This window comes from Mustelus asterias, chromosome 12, assembly GCF_964213995.1.
Source record: "Mustelus asterias chromosome 12, sMusAst1.hap1.1, whole genome shotgun sequence".
Lineage (NCBI taxonomy): Eukaryota > Metazoa > Chordata > Chondrichthyes > Carcharhiniformes > Triakidae > Mustelus > Mustelus asterias.
In genome coordinates this window covers 53,821,704-53,841,684 of record NC_135812.1, presented here as the reverse complement: position 1 = coordinate 53,841,684, position 19,981 = coordinate 53,821,704, and positions in this window count along the sequence as shown.

Here is a 19,981-nt window from a genome sequence, read left to right as displayed (position 1 = left end):
GCATGTTATATGGCTGGATGAAGTAAGCATTTTGAGTAAATCCAGAATTGAGTCCAAAGAGTTCCTCAATGCCAATGAGCTTTTATCGCCAGAAATCTGATCTTGATGCAATGTGCATATCTGGATGAGGTAAATCTACATTGATTTCCAAAGATTTGTTGAATGCCAATCTGTCTCTATTGCCTGAAGTCTGATATTTCGGCATGTTCCATGGCTGGATGAGCTAAGCATTATGAGTAAATCAACAATTGACTGCAAGGATTCGCAACTTGCTCTTCGCCCAGCTCCATGGCGAGATAAGGAAAGCATTTTGAGTTGATGGAGAATTGATTCCAATGAATTCCTCAATGCCAGTGAGTCTTTACTGCCGAAAATCTGATAAGCGGATAAGTCAGTATGTGAATGAGGGAAGCATTGCGTGTAAATCTACATTGATTTCCAATGATTTGTTGAATGCCAATCAGTCTCTTTTGCCAAAAGTCTGTTATTTCGGCACGTTATATGGCTGGATGAAGTAAGGATTTTGAGTAAATCCAAAATTGAGTCCAAAGAGTTCCTCAATGCCAATGAGCTTTTATCGCCAGAAGTCTGATCTTGATGCAATGTGCATATCTGGATGAGGTAAGCATATTGAGTAACCCCAGGGTTGATCCCAAAGATTTCCTCAACACAAATGAAAGCTTACTCGCCAGAAATCTGGCATTGCGGCAAAGTTCTTATCTCGAAGGGTTCAGCATTTTAGTCAATCCACATTTGATTGCATGGATTCGCAATTTGTTCTTTGGCAAGTTGCATGGCGAGATAAGTTAAGCATTTTCAGTTAATTGAGAATTGATTCCAAAGTTGTCCTCAATGCCAATGAGTTATTACTGCCGACAGTCTGATATAGCGGGTAAGTCAGTATGTGAATGAGGGCAGCATTGCGTGCAAATCTACATTGATTTCCAAAGATTTGTTGAATGCCAATCAGACTCTTTTGCCAGAAGTCTGATATTTCGGCATGTTACATGGCTGGATTAGGTCAGGATTATGAGTAAATCCACAATTGATTGCAAGAATTCGCAATTTGTTCTTCGGCAAGTTGCATTGCGAGACAAGTTAAGCATTTTAGTTTATTGAGAATTGATTCCAAAGCTTTCCTCAATGCCAATGAGTTATTACTGCCGAAAATCTGATATAGCGGATAAGTCAGTAGGTGAATGAGGGAAGCATTGCGTGTAAATCTGCATTCATTTCGAAACATTTGTTGAATGCCAATCAGTCTCTTTTGCCAAAAGTCTGACATTTCGGCATGTTACATGGCTGGATGAGCTCAGCATTATGAGTAAATCCACAATTGATTGCAAGGATTCGCAATTTGTTCTTCGGCAAGTTGCATTGCGAGAGAAGTTAAGCATTTTTAGTTAATTGAGAATTGATTCCAAAGCTTTCTTCAATGCCAATGAGTTATTACTGCCTAAAATCTGATGTAGCGGGTAAGTCAGTATGTGAATGAGGGACGCAGTGCATGTAAATCTACATTGATTTCCAAAGATTTGTTGAATGCCAATCAGTCTCTATTGCCTGAAGTCTGATATTTCGGCATGTTACATGGCTGGATGAGCTAAGCATTCTGAGTAAATCAACAGTTGATGGCAAGGATTCGCAATTTGTTCTTCGGCAAGTTGCATTGCGAGAGAAGTTAAGCATTTTAGTTTATTGAGAATTGATTCCAAAGCTTTCCTCAATGCCAATGAGTTATTACTGCCGAAAATCTGATATAGCGTATAAGACAGTAGGTGAATGAGGGAAGCATTGCGTGTAAATCTACATTCATTTCGAAACATTTGTTGAATGCCAATCAGTCTCTTTTGCCAAAAGTCTGATATTTCGGCACGTTATGTGGCTGGATGAGGTAAGCATTTTGAGTAAATCCAGAATTGAGTCCAAAGAGTTCCTCAATGCCAATGAGCTTTTATCGCCAGAAATCTGATCTTGATGCAATGTGCATATCTGGATGAGGTAAGCATTTTGAGTAACCCCAGTGTTGATCCCAAAGATTTCCTCAACACAAATGAAAGCTAACTCGCCAAAAATCTGACATTGCGGCAAAGTGCTTATCTCGAAGGGTTCAGCATTTTAGTCAATCCACATTTGATTGCATCAATTCGCAATTTGTTCTTTGGCAAGTTGCATGCCGAGATAAGTTAAGCATTTTCAGTTAATTGAGAATTGATTCCAAAGCTGTTCTCAATGCCAATCAGTTATTACTGCCGACAGTCTGATATAGCGGGTAAGTCAGTATGTGAATGAGGGAAGCATTGCGTGTAAATCTACATTGATTTCCAAAGATTTGTTGAATGCCAATCAGATTCTTTTGCCAGAAGTCTGATATTTCGGCATGTTACATGGCTGGATGAGGTAAGCATCATGAGTAAATCCACAATTGATTGCAAGGATTCGCAATTTGTTCTTCGGCAAGTTGCATTGCGAGAGAAGTTCAGCATTTTTAGTTAATTGAGAATTGATTCCAAAGCTTTCCTCAATGCCAATGAGTTATTACTGACGAAAATCTGATATAGCGGGTAAGTCAGTATGTGAATGAGGGATGCATTGCGTGTAAATCTACATTGATTTCCAAAGATTTGTTGAATGCCAATCAGTCTCTCTTGCCTGAAGTCTGATATTTCGGCATGTTACATGGCTGGATGAGCTAAGCATTATGAGTAAATCAACAATTGACTGCAAGGATTCGCAACTTGCTCTTCGCCCAGCTCCATGGCGAGATAAGGAAAGCATTTTGAGTTGATGGAGAATTGATTCCAACGAATTCCTCAATGCCAGTGAGTCTTTACTGCCGAAAATCTGATACGGCGGGTAAGTCAGTACGTGAATGAGGGAAGCATTGCTTGTAAATCTACATTCATTTCCAAAGATTTGTTGAATGCCAATCTGTCTCTTTTGCCAAAAGTCTGATATTTCGGCATGTTATATGGCTGGATGAGGTAAGCATTATGAGTAAATCCAGAATTGAGTCCAAAGATTTCCTCAATGCCAATGAGCTTTTATCGCCAGAAATCTGATCTTGAGGTAATGTGCATATCTGGATGAGGTAAGCATATTGAGCAACCCCAGTGTTGATCCCAAAGATTTCCTCAACAGAAATGAAAGCTAACTCGCCAAAAATCTGACATTGCGGCAAAGTGCTTATCTCGAAGGGTTCAGCATTTTAGTCAATCCACATTTGATTGCATCCATTCGCAATTTGTTCTTTGGCAAGTTGCATGCCGAGATAAGTTAAGCATTTTCAGTTAATTGAGAATTGATTCCAAAGCTGTTCTCAATGCCAATGAGTTATTACTGCCGACAGTCTGATATAGCGGGTAAGTCAGTATGTGAATGAGGGAAACATTGCGTGTAAATCTACATTGATTTCCAAAGATTTGTTGAATGCCAATCAGATTCTTTTGCCAGAAGTCTGATATTTCGGGATGTTACATGGCTGGACGAGGTAAGCATTATGAGTAAATCCACAATTGATTGCAAGGATTCGCAATTTGCTCTTCGGCAAGTTGCATTGCGAGAGAAGTTGAGCATTTTAGTTGATTGAGAATTGATTCCAAAGCTTTCCTCAATGCCAATGAGTTATTACTGACGAAAATCTGATACGGCGGGTAAGTCAGTACGTGAATGAGGGAAGCATTGCTTGTAAATCTACATTCATTTCCAAAGATTCGTTGAATGCCAATCAGCCTCCTTTGCCAAAAGTCTGATATTTCGGCATGTCATATGGCTGGATGAAGTAAGCATTTTGAGTAAATCCAGAATTGAGTCCAAAGAGTTCCTCAATGCCAATGAGCTTTTATCGACAGAAATCTGATCTTGATGCAATGTGCATATCTGGATGAGGTAAATCTACATTGATTTCCAAAGATTTGTTGAATGCCAATCAGTCTCCTTTGCCAAAAGTCTGATATTTCGGCACGTTATATGGCTGGATGAGTAAGCATTTTGAGTAAATCCAGAATTGAGTCCAAAGAGTTCCTCAATGCCAATGAGCTTTTATCGCCAGAAATCTGATCTTGATGCAATGTGCATATCTGGATGAGGTAAGCATTTTGAGTAACCCCAGTGTTGATCCCAAAGATTTCCTCAACACAAATGAAAGCGAGCTCGCCAAAAATCTGACATTGCGGCAAAGTGCTTATCTCGAAGGGTTCAGCATTTTAGTCAATCCACATTTGATTGCATGGATTCGCAATTTGTTCTTTGGCAAGTTGCATGCCGAGATCAGTTAAGCATTTTCAGTTAATTGAGAATTGATTCCAAAGCTGTCCTCAATGCCAATGAGTTATTACTGCCGACAGTCTGATATAGCGGGTAAGTCAGTATGTGAATGAGGGAAGCATTGCGTGCAAATCTACATTGATTTCCAAAGATTTGTTGAATGCCAATCAGACTCTTTTGCCAGAAGTCTGATATTTCGGCATGTTACATGGCTGGATTAGGTATGCGTAAATCCACAATTGATTGCAAGGATTCGCAATTTGTTCTTCGGCAAGTTGCATTGCCAGAGAAGTTAAGCATTTTAGTTTATTGAGAATTGATTCCAAAGCTTTCCTCAATGCCAATGAGTTATTACTGCCGAAAATCTGATATAGCGGATAAGTCAGTAGGTGAATGAGGGAAGCATTGCGTGTAAATGTACATTCATTTCGAAACATTTGTTGAATGCCAATCAGTCTCTATTGCCTGAAGTCTGATATTTCGGCATGTTACATGGCTGGATGAGCTAAGCATTCTGAGTAAATCAACAATTGATGGCAAGGATTCGCAACTTGCTCTTCGCCCAGTTCCATGGCGAGATAAGGAAAGCATTTTGAGTTGATGGAGAATTGATTCCAATGAATTCCTCAATGCCAGTGAGTCTTTACTGCCGAAAATCTGATACGGCGGGTAAGTCAGTACGTGAATGAGGGAAGCATTGCTTGTAAATCTACATTCATTTCCAAAGATTTGTTGAATGCCAATCAGACTCTTTTGCCAGAAGTCTGATATTTCGGCATGTTACATGGCTGGATTAGGTAAGCATTATGAGTAAATCCACAATTGATTGCAAGGATTCGCAATTTGTTCTTCGGCAAGTTGCATTGCGAGAGAAGTTAAGCATTTTAGTTTATTGAGAATTGATTCCAAAGCTTTCCTCAATGCCAATGAGTTATTACTGCCGAAAATCTGATATAGCGGATAAGTCAGTAGGTGAATGAGGGAAGCATTGCGTGTAAATCTACATTCATTTCGAAACATTTGTTGAATGCCAATCAGTCTCTTTTGCCAAAAGTCTGATATTTCGGCACGTTATGTGGCTGGATGAGATAAGCATTTTGAGTAAATCCAGAATTGAGTCCAAAGAGTTCCTCAATGCCAATGAGCTTTTATCGCCAGAAATCTGATCTTGATGTAATGTGCATATCTGGATGAGGTAAGCATTTTGAGTAACCCCAGTGTTGATCCCAAAGATTTCCTCAACACAAATGAAAGCTAACTCGCCAAAAATCTGACATTGCGGCAAAGTGCTTATCTCGAAGGGTTCAGCAATTTAGTCAATCCACATTTGATTGCATCAATTCGCAATTTGTTCTTTGGCAAGCTGCATGCCGAGATAAGTGAAGCATTTTCAGTTAATTGAGAATTGATTCCAAAGCTGTTCTCAATGCCAATGAGTTATTACTGCCGACAGTCTGATATAGCGGGTAAGTTAATATGTGACTGAGGGAAGCATTGCGTGTAAATCTACATTGATTTCCAAAGATTTGTTGAATGCCAATCAGATTCTTTTGCCAGAAGTCTGATATTTCGGCATGTTACATGGCTGGATGAGGTAAGCATTATGAGTAAATCCACAATTGATTGCAAGGATTCGCAATTTGTTCTTCGGCAAGTTGCATTGCGAGAGAAGTTCAGCATTTTTAGTTCATTGAGAATTGATTCCAAAGCTTTCCTCAATGCCAATGAGTTATTACTGACGAAAATCTGATATAGCGGGTAAGTCAGTATGTGAATGAGGGATGCATTGCGTGTAAATCTACATTCATTTCGAAACATTTGTTGAATGCCAATCAGTCTCTATTGCCCAAAGTCTGACATTTCGGCATGTTACATGGCTGGATGACCTCAGCATTATGAGTAAATCCACAATTGATTGCAAGGATTCGCAATTTGTTCTTCGGCAAGTTGCATTGCGAGAGAAGTTCAGCATTTTTAGTTAATTGAGAATTGATTCCAAAGCTTTCTTCAATGCCAATGAGTTATTACTGACGAAAATCTGATGTAGCGGGTAAGTCAGTATGTGAATGAGGGATGCATTGCGTGTAAATCTACATTGATTTCCAAAGATTTGTTGAATGCCAATCAGTCTCTATTGCCTGAAGTCTGATATTTCGGCATGTTACATGGCTGGATGAGCTAAGCATTATGAGTAAATCAACAATTGACTGCAAGGATTCGCAACTTGCTCTTCGCCCAGCTCCATGGCGAGATAAGGAAAGCATTTTGAGTTGATGGAGAATTGATTCCAATGAATTCCTCAATGCCAGTGAGTCTTTACTGCCGAAAATCTGATACGGCGGGTAAGTCAGTACGTGAATGAGGGAAGCATTGCTTGTAAATCGACATTCATTTCCAAAGATTTGTTGAATGCCAATCAGTCTCTTTTGCCAAAAGTCTGATATTTCGGCATGTTATATGGCTGGATGAAGTAAGCATTTTGAGTAAATCCAGAATTGAGTCCAAAGAGTTCCTCAATGCCAATGAGCTTTTATCGCCAGAAATCTGATCTTGATGCAATGTGCATATCTGGATGAGGTAAGCATATTGAGTAACCCCAGGGTTGATCCCAAAGATTTCCTCAACACAAATGAAAGCTTACTCGCCAGAAATCTGGCATTGCGGCAAAGTTCTTATCTCGAAGGGTTCAGCATTTTAGTCAATCCACATTTGATTGCATGGATTCGCAATTTGTTCTTTGGCAAGTTGCATGGCGAGATAAGTTAAGCATTTTCAGTTAATTGAGAATTGATTCCAAAGCTGTCCTCAATGCCAATGAGTTATTACTGCCGACAGTCTGATATAGCGGGTAAGTCAGTATGTGAATGAGGGAAGCATTGCGTGCAAATCTACATTGATTTCCAAAGATTTGTTGAATGCCAATCAGACTCTTTTGCCAGAAGTCTGATATTTCGGCATGTTACATGGCTGGATTAGGTAAGGATTATGAGTAAATCCACAATTGATTGCAAGAATTCGCAATTTGTTCTTCGGCAAGTTGCATTGCGAGAGAAGTTAAGCATTTTAGTTTATTGAGAATTGATTCCAAAGCTTTCCTCAATGCCAATGAGTTATTACTGCCGAAAATCTGATATAGCGGATAAGTCAGTAGGTGAATGAGGGAAGCATTGCGTGTGAATCTACATTCATTTCGAAACATTTGTTGAATGCCAATCAGTCTCTTTTGCCAAAAGTCTGACATTTCGGCATGTTACATGGCTGGATGAGCTAAGCATTATGAGTAAATCCACAATTGATTGCAAGGATTCGCAACTTGCTCTTCGCCCAGTTCCATGGCGAGATAAGGAAAGCATTTTGAGTTGATGGAGAATTGATTCCAATGAATTCCTCAATGCCAGTGAGTCTTTACTGCCGAAAATCTGATACGGCGGGTAAGTCAGTACGTGAATGAGGGAAGCATTGCTTGTAAATATACATTCATTTCCAAAGATTTGTTGAATGCCAATCAGACTCTTTTGCCAGAAGTCTGATATTTCGGCATGTTACATGGCTGGATTAGGTAAGCATTATGAGTAAATCCACAATTGATTGCAAGGATTCGCAATTTGTTCTTCGGCAAGTTGCATTGCGAGAGAAGTTAAGCATTTTAGTTTATTGAGAATTGATTCCAAAGCTTTCCTCAATGCCAATGAGTTATTACTGCCGAAAATCTGATATAGCGGATAAGACAGTAGGTGAATGAGGGAAGCATTGCGTGTAAATCTACATTCATTTCGAAACATTTGTTGAATGCCAATCAGTCTCTTTTGCCAAAAGTCTGATATTTCGGCACGTTATGTGGCTGGATGAGGTAAGCATTTTGAGTAAATCCAGAATTGAGTCCAAAGAGTTCCTCAATGCCAATGAGCTTTTATCGCCAGAAATCTGATCTTGATGTAATGTGCATATCTGGATGAGGTAAGCATTTTGAGTAACCCCAGTGTTGATCCCAAAGATTTCCTCAACACAAATGAAAGCTAACTCGCCAAAAATCTGACATTGCGGCAAAGTGCTTATCTCGAAGGGTTCAGCAATTTAGTCAATCCACATTTGATTGCATCAATTCGCAATTTGTTCTTTGGCAAGTTGCATGCCGAGATAAGTGAAGCATTTTCAGTTAATTGAGAATTGATTCCAAAGCTGTTCTCAATGCCAATGAGTTATTACTGCCGACAGTCTGATATAGCGGGTAAGTCAGTATGTGAATGAGGGAAGCATTGCGTGTAAATCGACATTGATTTCCAAAGATTTGATGAATGCCAATCAGATTCTTTTGCCAGAACTCTGATATTTCGGCATGTTACATGGCTGGATGAGGTAAGCATTATGAGTAAATCCACAATTGATTGCAAGGATTCGCAATTTGTTCTTCGGCAAGTTGCATTGCGAGAGAAGTTCAGCATTTTTAGTTAATTGAGAATTGATTCCAAAGCTTTCCTCAATGCCAATGAGTTATTACTGACGAAAATCTGATATAGCGGGTAAGTCAGTATGTGAATGAGGGATGCATTGCGTGTAAATCTACATTGATTTCCAAAGATTTGTTGAATGCCAATCAGTCTCTATTGCCTGAAGTCTGATATTTCGGCATGTTACATGGCTGGATGAGCTAAGCATTATGAGTAAATCAACAATTGACTGCAAGGATTCGCAACTTGCTCTTCGCCCAGCTCCATGGCGAGATAAGGAAAGCATTTTGAGTTGATGGAGAATTGATTTCAATTAATTCCTCAATGCCAGTGAGTCTTTACTGCCGAAAATCTGATATAGCGGGTACGTCAGTATGTGAATGAGGGAAGCATTGCGTGTAAATCTACATTGATTTCCAATGATTTGTTGAATGCCAATCAGTCTCTTTTGCCAAAAGTCTGTTATTTCGGCACGTTATATGGCTGGATGAAGTAAGGATTTTGAGTAAATCCAAAATTGAGTCCAAAGAGTTCCTCAATGCCAATGAGCTTTTATCGCCAGAAGTCTGATCTTGATGCAATGTGCATATCTGGATGAGGTAAGCATATTGAGTAACCCCAGGGTTGATCCCAAAGATTTCCTCAACACAAATGAAAGCTTACTCGCCAGAAATCTGGCATTGCGGCAAAGTTCTTATCTCGAAGGGTTCAGCATTTTAGTCAATCCACATTTGATTGCATGGATTCGCAATTTGTTCTTTGGCAAGTTGCATGGCGAGATAAGTTAAGCATTTTCAGTTAATTGAGAATTGATTCCAAAGCTGTCCTCAATGCCAATGAGTTATTACTGCCGACAGTCTGATATAGCGGGTAAGTCAGTATGTGAATGAGGGAAGCATTGCGTGCAAATCTACATTGATTTCCAAAGATTTGTTGAATGCCAATCAGACTCTTTTGCCAGAAGTCTGATATTTCGGCATGTGACATGGCTGGATGAGCTAAGCATTCTGAGTAAATCAACAATTGATGGCAAGGATTCGCAACTTGCTCTTCGCCCAGTTCCATGGCGAGATAAGGAAAGCATTTTGAGTTGATGGAGAATTGATTCCAATGAATTCCTCAATGCCAGTGAGTCTTTACTGCCGAAAATCTGATACGGCGGGTAAGTCAGTACGTGAATGAGGGAAGCATTGCTTGTAAATCTACATTCATTTCCAAAGATTTGTTGAATGCCAATCAGACTCTTTTGCCAGAAGTCTGATATTTCGGCATGTTACATGGCTGGATTAGGTAAGCATTATGAGTAAATCCACAATTGATTGCAAGGATTCGCAATTTGTTCTTCGGCAAGTTGCATTGCGAGAGAAGTTAAGCATTTTAGTTTATTGAGAATTGATTCCAAAGCTTTCCTCAATGCCAATGAGTTATTACTGCCGAAAATCTGATATAGCGGATAAGACAGTAGGTGAATGAGGGAAGCATTGCGTGTAAATCTACATTCATTTCGAAACATTTGTTGAATGCCAATCAGTCTCTTTTGCCAAAAGTCTGATATTTCGGCACGTTATGTGGCTGGATGAGATAAGCATTTTGAGTAAATCCAGAATTGAGTCCAAAGAGTTCCTCAATGCCAATGAGCTTTTATCGCCAGAAATCTGATCTTGATGTAATGTGCATATCTGGATGAGGTAAGCATTTTGAGTAACCCCAGTGTTGATCCCAAAGATTTCCTCAACACAAATGAAAGCTAACTCGCCAAAAATCTGACATTGCGGCAAAGTGCTTATCTCGAAGGGTTCAGCAATTTAGTCAATCCACATTTGATTGCATCAATTCGCAATTTGTTCTTTGGCAAGCTGCATGCCGAGATAAGTGAAGCATTTTCAGTTAATTGAGAATTGATTCCAAAGCTGTTCTCAATGCCAATGAGTTATTACTGCCGACAGTCTGATATAGCGGGTAAGTTAATATGTGACTGAGGGAAGCATTGCGTGTAAATCTACATTGATTTCCAAAGATTTGTTGAATGCCAATCAGATTCTTTTGCCAGAAGTCTGATATTTCGGCATGTTACATGGCTGGATGAGGTAAGCATTATGAGTAAATCCACAATTGATTGCAAGGATTCGCAATTTGTTCTTCGGCAAGTTGCATTGCGAGAGAAGTTCAGCATTTTTAGTTCATTGAGAATTGATTCCAAAGCTTTCCTCAATGCCAATGAGTTATTACTGACGAAAATCTGATATAGCGGGTAAGTCAGTATGTGAATGAGGGATGCATTGCGTGTAAATCTACATTCATTTCGAAACATTTGTTGAATGCCAATCAGTCTCTATTGCCCAAAGTCTGACATTTCGGCATGTTACATGGCTGGATGACCTCAGCATTATGAGTAAATCCACAATTGATTGCAAGGATTCGCAATTTGTTCTTCGGCAAGTTGCATTGCGAGAGAAGTTAAGCATTTTTAGTTAATTGAGAATTGATTCCAAAGCTTTCTTCAATGCCAATGAGTTATTACTGCCGAAAATCTGATGTAGCGGGTAAGTCAGTATGTGAATGAGGGATGCATTGCGTGTAAATCTACATTGATTTCCAAAGATTTGTTGAATGCCAATCAGTCTCTATTGCCTGAAGTCTGATATTTCGGCATGTTACATGGCTGGATGAGCTAAGCATTATGAGTAAATCAACAATTGACTGCAAGGATTCGCAACTTGCTCTTCGCCCAGCTCCATGGCGAGATAAGGAAAGCATTTTGAGTTGATGGAGAATTGATTCCAATGAATTCCACAATGCCAGTGAGTCTTTACTGCCGAAAATCTGATACGGCGGGTAAGTCAGTACGTGAATGAGGGAAGCATTGCTTGTAAATCGACATTCATTTCCAAAGATTTGTTGAATGCCAATCAGTCTCTTTTGCCAAAAGTCTGATATTTCGGCATGTTATATGGCTGGATGAAGTAAGCATTTTGAGTAAATCCAGAATTGAGTCCAAAGAGTTCCTCAATGCCAATGAGCTTTTATCGCCAGAAATCTGATCTTGATGCAATGTGCATATCTGGATGAGGTAAGCATATTGAGTAACCCCAGGGTTGATCCCAAAGATTTCCTCAACACAAATGAAAGCTTACTCGCCAGAAATCTGGCATTGCGGCAAAGTTCTTATCTCGAAGGGTTCAGCATTTTAGTCAATCCACATTTGATTGCATGGATTCGCAATTTGTTCTTTGGCAAGTTGCATGGCGAGATAAGTTAAGCATTTTCAGTTAATTGAGAATTGATTCCAAAGCTGTCCTCAATGCCAATGAGTTATTACTGCCGACAGTCTGATATAGCGGGTAAGTCAGTATGTGAATGAGGGAAGCATTGCGTGCAAATCTACATTGATTTCCAAAGATTTGTTGAATGCCAATCAGACTCTTTTGCCAGAAGTCTGATATTTCGGCATGTTACATGGCTGGATTAGGTAAGGATTATGAGTAAATCCACAATTGATTGCAAGAATTCGCAATTTGTTCTTCGGCAAGTTGCATTGCGAGAGAAGTTAAGCATTTTAGTTTATTGAGAATTGATTCCAAAGCTTTCCTCAATGCCAATGAGTTATTACTGCCGAAAATCTGATATAGCGGATAAGTCAGTAGGTGAATGAGGGAAGCATTGCGTGTGAATCTACATTCATTTCGAAACATTTGTTGAATGCCAATCAGTCTCTTTTGCCAAAAGTCTGACATTTCGGCATGTTACATGGCTGGATGAGCTAAGCATTATGAGTAAATCCACAATTGATTGCAAGGATTCGCAACTTGCTCTTCGCCCAGTTCCATGGCGAGATAAGGAAAGCATTTTGAGTTGATGGAGAATTGATTCCAATGAATTCCTCAATGCCAGTGAGTCTTTACTGCCGAAAATCTGATACGGCGGGTAAGTCAGTACGTGAATGAGGGAAGCATTGCTTGTAAATATACATTCATTTCCAAAGATTTGTTGAATGCCAATCAGACTCTTTTGCCAGAAGTCTGATATTTCGGCATGTTACATGGCTGGATTAGGTAAGCATTATGAGTAAATCCACAATTGATTGCAAGGATTCGCAATTTGTTCTTCGGCAAGTTGCATTGCGAGAGAAGTTAAGCATTTTAGTTTATTGAGAATTGATTCCAAAGCTTTCCTCAATGCCAATGAGTTATTACTGCCGAAAATCTGATATAGCGGATAAGACAGTAGGTGAATGAGGGAAGCATTGCGTGTAAATCTACATTCATTTCGAAACATTTGTTGAATGCCAATCAGTCTCTTTTGCCAAAAGTCTGATATTTCGGCACGTTATGTGGCTGGATGAGATAAGCATTTTGAGTAAATCCAGAATTGAGTCCAAAGAGTTCCTCAATGCCAATGAGCTTTTATCGCCAGAAATCTGATCTTGATGTAATGTGCATATCTGGATGAGGTAAGCATTTTGAGTAACCCCAGTGTTGATCCCAAAGATTTCCTCAACACAAATGAAAGCTAACTCGCCAAAAATCTGACATTGCGGCAAAGTGCTTATCTCGAAGGGTTCAGCAATTTAGTCAATCCACATTTGATTGCATCAATTCGCAATTTGTTCTTTGGCAAGTTGCATGCCGAGATAAGTGAAGCATTTTCAGTTAATTGAGAATTGATTCCAAAGCTGTTCTCAATGCCAATGAGTTATTACTGCCGACAGTCTGATATAGCGGGTAAGTCAGTATGTGAATGAGGGAAGCATTGCGTGTAAATCGACATTGATTTCCAAAGATTTGATGAATGCCAATCAGATTCTTTTGCCAGAACTCTGATATTTCGGCATGTTACATGGCTGGATGAGGTAAGCATTATGAGTAAATCCACAATTGATTGCAAGGATTCGCAATTTGTTCTTCGGCAAGTTGCATTGCGAGAGAAGTTCAGCATTTTTAGTTAATTGAGAATTGATTCCAAAGCTTTCCTCAATGCCAATGAGTTATTACTGACGAAAATCTGATATAGCGGGTAAGTCAGTATGTGAATGAGGGATGCATTGCGTGTAAATCTACATTGATTTCCAAAGATTTGTTGAATGCCAATCAGTCTCTATTGCCTGAAGTCTGATATTTCGGCATGTTACATGGCTGGATGAGCTAAGCATTATGAGTAAATCAACAATTGACTGCAAGGATTCGCAACTTGCTCTTCGCCCAGCTCCATGGCGAGATAAGGAAAGCATTTTGAGTTGATGGAGAATTGATTTCAATTAATTCCTCAATGCCAGTGAGTCTTTACTGCCGAAAATCTGATATAGCGGGTACGTCAGTATGTGAATGAGGGAAGCATTGCGTGTAAATCTACATTGATTTCCAATGATTTGTTGAATGCCAATCAGTCTCTTTTGCCAAAAGTCTGTTATTTCGGCACGTTATATGGCTGGATGAAGTAAGGATTTTGAGTAAATCCAAAATTGAGTCCAAAGAGTTCCTCAATGCCAATGAGCTTTTATCGCCAGAAGTCTGATCTTGGTGCAATGTGCATATCTGGATGAGGTAAGCATATTGAGTAACCCCAGGGTTGATCCCAAAGATTTCCTCAACACAAATGAAAGCTTACTCGCCAGAAATCTGGCATTGCGGCAAAGTTCTTATCTCGAAGGGTTCAGCATTTTAGTCAATCCACATTTGATTGCATGGATTCGCAATTTGTTCTTTGGCAAGTTGCATGGCGAGATAAGTTAAGCATTTTCAGTTAATTGAGAATTGATTCCAAAGCTGTCCTCAATGCCAATGAGTTATTACTGCCGACAGTCTGATATAGCGGGTAAGTCAGTATGTGAATGAGGGAAGCATTGCGTGCAAATCTACATTGATTTCCAAAGATTTGTTGAATGCCAATCAGACTCTTTTGCCAGAAGTCTGATATTTCGGCATGTGACATGGCTGGATGAGGTAAGGATTATGAGTAAATCCACAATTGATTGCAAGAATTCGCAATTTGTTCTTCGGCAAGTTGCATTGCGAGAGAAGTTAAGCATTTTAGTTTATTGAGAATTGATTCCAAAGCTTTCCTCAATGCCAATGAGTTATTACTGCCGACAGTCTGATATAGCGGGTAAGTCAGTATGTGAATGAGGGAAGCATTGCGTGCAAATCTACATTGATTTCCAAAGATTTGTTGAATGCCAATCAGACTCTTTTGCCAGAAGTCTGATATTTCGGCATGTTCCATGGCTGGATTAGGTATGCGTAAATCCACAATTGATTGCAAGGATTCGCAATTTGTTCTTCGGCAAGTTGCATTGCCAGAGAAGTTAAGCATTTTAGTTTATTGAGAATTGATTCCAAAGCTTTCCTCAATGCCAATGAGTTATTACTGCCGAAAATCTGATATAGCGGATAAGTCAGTAGGTGAATGAGGGAAGCATTGCGTGTGAATCTACATTCATTTCGAAACATTTGTTGAATGCCAATCAGTCTCTTTTGCCAAAAGTCTGACATTTCGGCATGTTACATGGCTGGATGAGCTAAGCATTATGAGTAAATCCACAATTGATTGCAAGGATTCGCAACTTGCTCTTCGCCCAGTTCCATGGCGAGATAAGGAAAGCATTTTGAGTTGATGGAGAATTGATTCCAATGAATTCCTCAATGCCAGTGAGTCTTTACTGCCGAAAATCTGATACGGCGGGTAAGTCAGTACGTGAATGAGGGAAGCATTGCTTGTAAATATACATTCATTTCCAAAGATTTGTTGAATGCCAATCAGACTCTTTTGCCAGAAGTCTGATATTTCGGCATGTTACATGGCTGGATTAGGTAAGCATTATGAGTAAATCCACAATTGATTGCAAGGATTCGCAATTTGTTCTTCGGCAAGTTGCATTGCGAGAGAAGTTAAGCATTTTAGTTTATTGAGAATTGATTCCAAAGCTTTCCTCAATGCCAATGAGTTATTACTGCCGAAAATCTGATATAGCGGATAAGACAGTAGGTGAATGAGGGAAGCATTGCGTGTAAATCTACATTCATTTCGAAACATTTGTTGAATGCCAATCAGTCTCTTTTGCCAAAAGTCTGATATTTCGGCACGTTATGTGGCTGGATGAGATAAGCATTTTGAGTAAATCCAGAATTGAGTCCAAAGAGTTCCTCAATGCCAATGAGCTTTTATCGCCAGAAATCTGATCTTGATGTAATGTGCATATCTGGATGAGGTAAGCATTTTGAGTAACCCCAGTGTTGATCCCAAAGATTTCCTCAACACAAATGAAAGCTAACTCGCCAAAAATCTGACATTGCGGCAAAGTGCTTATCTCGAAGGGTTCAGCAATTTAGTCAATCCACATTTGATTGCATCAATTCGCAATTTGTTCTTTGGCAAGTTGCATGCCGAGATAAGTGAAGCATTTTCAGTTAATTGAGAATTGATTCCAAAGCTGTTCTCAATGCCAATGAGTTATTACTGCCGACAGTCTGATATAGCGGGTAAGTCAGTATGTGAATGAGGGAAGCATTGCGTGTAAATCGACATTGATTTCCAAAGATTTGTTGAATGCCAATCAGATTCTTTTGCCAGAAGTCTGATATTTCGGCATGTTACATGGCTGGATGAGGTAAGCATTATGAGTAAATCCACAATTGATTGCAAGGATTCGCAATTTGTTCTTCGGCAAGTTGCATTGCGAGAGAAGTTCAGCATTTTTAGTTAATTGAGAATTGATTCCAAAGCTTTCCTCAATGCCAATGAGTTATTACTGACGAAAATCTGATATAGCGGGTAAGTCAGTATGTGAATGAGGGATGCATTGCGTGTAAATCTACATTGATTTCCAAAGATTTGTTGAATGCCAATCAGTCTCTATTGCCTGAAGTCTGATATTTCGGCATGTTACATGGCTGGATGAGCTAAGCATTATGAGTAAATCAACAATTGACTGCAAGGATTCGCAACTTGCTCTTCGCCCAGCTCCATGGCGAGATAAGGAAAGCATTTTGAGTTGATGGAGAATTGATTTCAATTAATTCCTCAATGCCAGTGAGTCTTTACTGCCGAAAATCTGATATAGCGGGTACGTCAGTATGTGAATGAGGGAAGCATTGCGTGTAAATCTACATTGATTTCCAATGATTTGTTGAATGCCAATCAGTCTCTTTTGCCAAAAGTCTGTTATTTCGGCACATTATATGGCTGGATGAAGTAAGGATTTTGAGTAAATCCAAAATTGAGTCCAAAGAGTTCCTCAATGCCAATGAGCTTTTATCGCCAGAAGTCTGATCTTGATGCAATGTGCATATCTGGATGAGGTAAGCATATTGAGTAACCCCAGGGTTGATCCCAAAGATTTCCTCAACACAAATGAAAGCTTACTCGCCAGAAATCCGGCATTGCGGCAAAGTTCTTATATCGAAGGGTTCAGCATTTTAGTCAATCCACATTTGATTGCATGGATTCGCAATTTGTTCTTTGGCAAGTTGCATGGCGAGATAAGTTAAGCATTTTCAGTTAATTGAGAATTGATTCCAAAGCTGTCCTCAATGCCAATGAGTTATTACTGCCGACAGTCTGATATAGCGGGTAAGTCAGTATGTGAATGAGGGAAGCATTGCGTGCAAATCTACATTGATTTCCAAAGATTTGTTGAATGCCAATCAGACTCTTTTGCCAGAAGTCTGATATTTCGGCATGTTCCATGGCTGGATTAGGTATGCGTAAATCCACAATTGATTGCAAGGATTCGCAATTTGTTCTTCGGCAAGTTGCATTGCCAGAGAAGTTAAGCATTTTAGTTTATTGAGAATTGATTCCAAAGCTTTCCTCAATGCCAATGAGTTATTACTGCCGAAAATCTGATATAGCGGATAAGTCAGTAGGTGAATGAGGGAAGCATTGCGTGTGAATCTACATTCATTTCGAAACATTTGTTGAATGCCAATCAGTCTCTTTTGCCAAAAGTCTGACATTTCGGCATGTTACATGGCTGGATGAGCTAAGCATTATGAGTAAATCCACAATTGATTGCAAGGATTCGCAACTTGCTCTTCGCCCAGTTCCATGGCGAGATAAGGAAAGCATTTTGAGTTGATGGAGAATTGATTCCAATGAATTCCTCAATGCCAGTGAGTCTTTACTGCCGAAAATCTGATCCGGCGGGTAAGTCAGTACGTGAATGAGGGAAGCATTGCTTGTAAATATACATTCATTTCCAAAGATTTGTTGAATGCCAATCAGACTCTTTTGCCAGAAGTCTGATATTTCGGCATGTTACATGGCTGGATTAGGTAAGCATTATGAGTAAATCCACAATTGATTGCAAGGATTCGCAATTTGTTCTTCGGCAAGTTGCATTGCGAGAGAAGTTAAGCATTTTAGTTTATTGAGAATTGATTCCAAAGCTTTCCTCAATGCCAATGAGTTATTACTGCCGAAAATCTGATATAGCGGATAAGACAGTAGGTGAATGAGGGAAGCATTGCGTGTAAATCTACATTCATTTCGAAACATTTGTTGAATGCCAATCAGTCTCTTTTGCCAAAAGTCTGATATTTCGGCATGTTATGTGGCTGGATGAGATAAGCATTTTGAGTAAATCCAGAATTGAGTCCAAAGAGTTCCTCAATGCCAATGAGCTTTTATCGCCAGAAATCTGATCTTGATGTAATGTGCATATCTGGATGAGGTAAGCATTTTGAGTAACCCCAGTGTTGATCCCAAAGATTTCCTCAACACAAATGAAAGCTAACTCGCCAAAAATCTGACATTGCGGCAAAGTGCTTATCTCGAAGGGTTCAGCAATTTAGTCAATCCACATTTGATTGCATCAATTCGCAATTTGTTCTTTGGCAAGTTGCATGCCGAGATAAGTGAAGCATTTTCAGTTAATTGAGAATTGATTCCAAAGCTGTTCTCAATGCCAATGAGTTATTACTGCCGACAGTCTGATATAGCGGGTAAGTCAGTATGTGAATGAGGGAAGCATTGCGTGTAAATCGACATTGATTTCCAAAGATTTGTTGAATGCCAATCAGATTCTTTTGCCAGAAGTCTGATATTTCGGCATGTTACATGGCTGGATGAGGTAAGCATTATGAGTAAATCCACAATTGATTGCAAGGATTCGCAATTTGTTCTTCGGCAAGTTGCATTGCGAGAGAAGTTCAGCATTTTTAGTTAATTGAGAATTGATTCCAAAGCTTTCCTCAATGCCAATGAGTTATTACTGACGAAAATCTGATATAGCGGGTAAGTCAGTATGTGAATGAGGGATGCATTGCGTGTAAATCTACATTGATTTCCAAAGATTTGTTGAATGCCAATCAGTCTCTATTGCCTGAAGTCTGATATTTCGGCATGTTACATGGCTGGATGAGCTAAGCATTATGAGTAAATCAACAATTGACTGCAAGGATTCGCAACTTGCTCTTCGCCCAGCTCCATGGCGAGATAAGGAAAGCATTTTGAGTTGATGGAGAATTGATTTCAATTAATTCCTCAATGCCAGTGAGTCTTTACTGCCGAAAATCTGATATAGCGGGTACGTCAGTATGTGAATGAGGGAAGCATTGCGTGTAAATCTACATTGATTTCCAATGATTTGTTGAATGCCAATCAGTCTCTTTTGCCAAAAGTCTGTTATTTCGGCACATTATATGGCTGGATGAAGTAAGGATTTTGAGTAAATCCAAAATTGAGTCCAAAGAGTTCCTCAATGCCAATGAGCTTTTATCGCCAGAAGTCTGATCTTGATGCAATGTGCATATCTGGATGAGGTAAGCATATTGAGTAACCCCAGGGTTGATCCCAAAGATTTCCTCAACACAAATGAAAGCTTACTCGCCAGAAATCCGGCATTGCGGCAAAGTTCTTATCTCGAAGGGTTCAGCATTTTAGTCAATCCACATTTGATTGCATGGATTCGCAATTTGTTCTTTGGCAAGTTGCATGGCGAGATAAGTTAAGCATTTTCAGTTAATTGAGAATTGATTCCAAAGCTGTCCTCAATGCCAATGAGTTATTACTGCCGACAGTCTGATATAGCGGGTAAGTCAGTATGTGAATGAGGGAAGCATTGCGTGCAAATCTACATTGATTTCCAAAGATTTGTTGAATGCCAATCAGACTCTTTTGCCAGAAGTCTGATATTTCGGCATGTTCCATGGCTGGATTAGGTATGCGTAAATCCACAATTGATTGCAAGGATTCGCAATTTGTTCTTCGGCAAGTTGCATTGCCAGAGAAGTTAAGCATTTTAGTTTATTGAGAATTGATTCCAAAGCTTT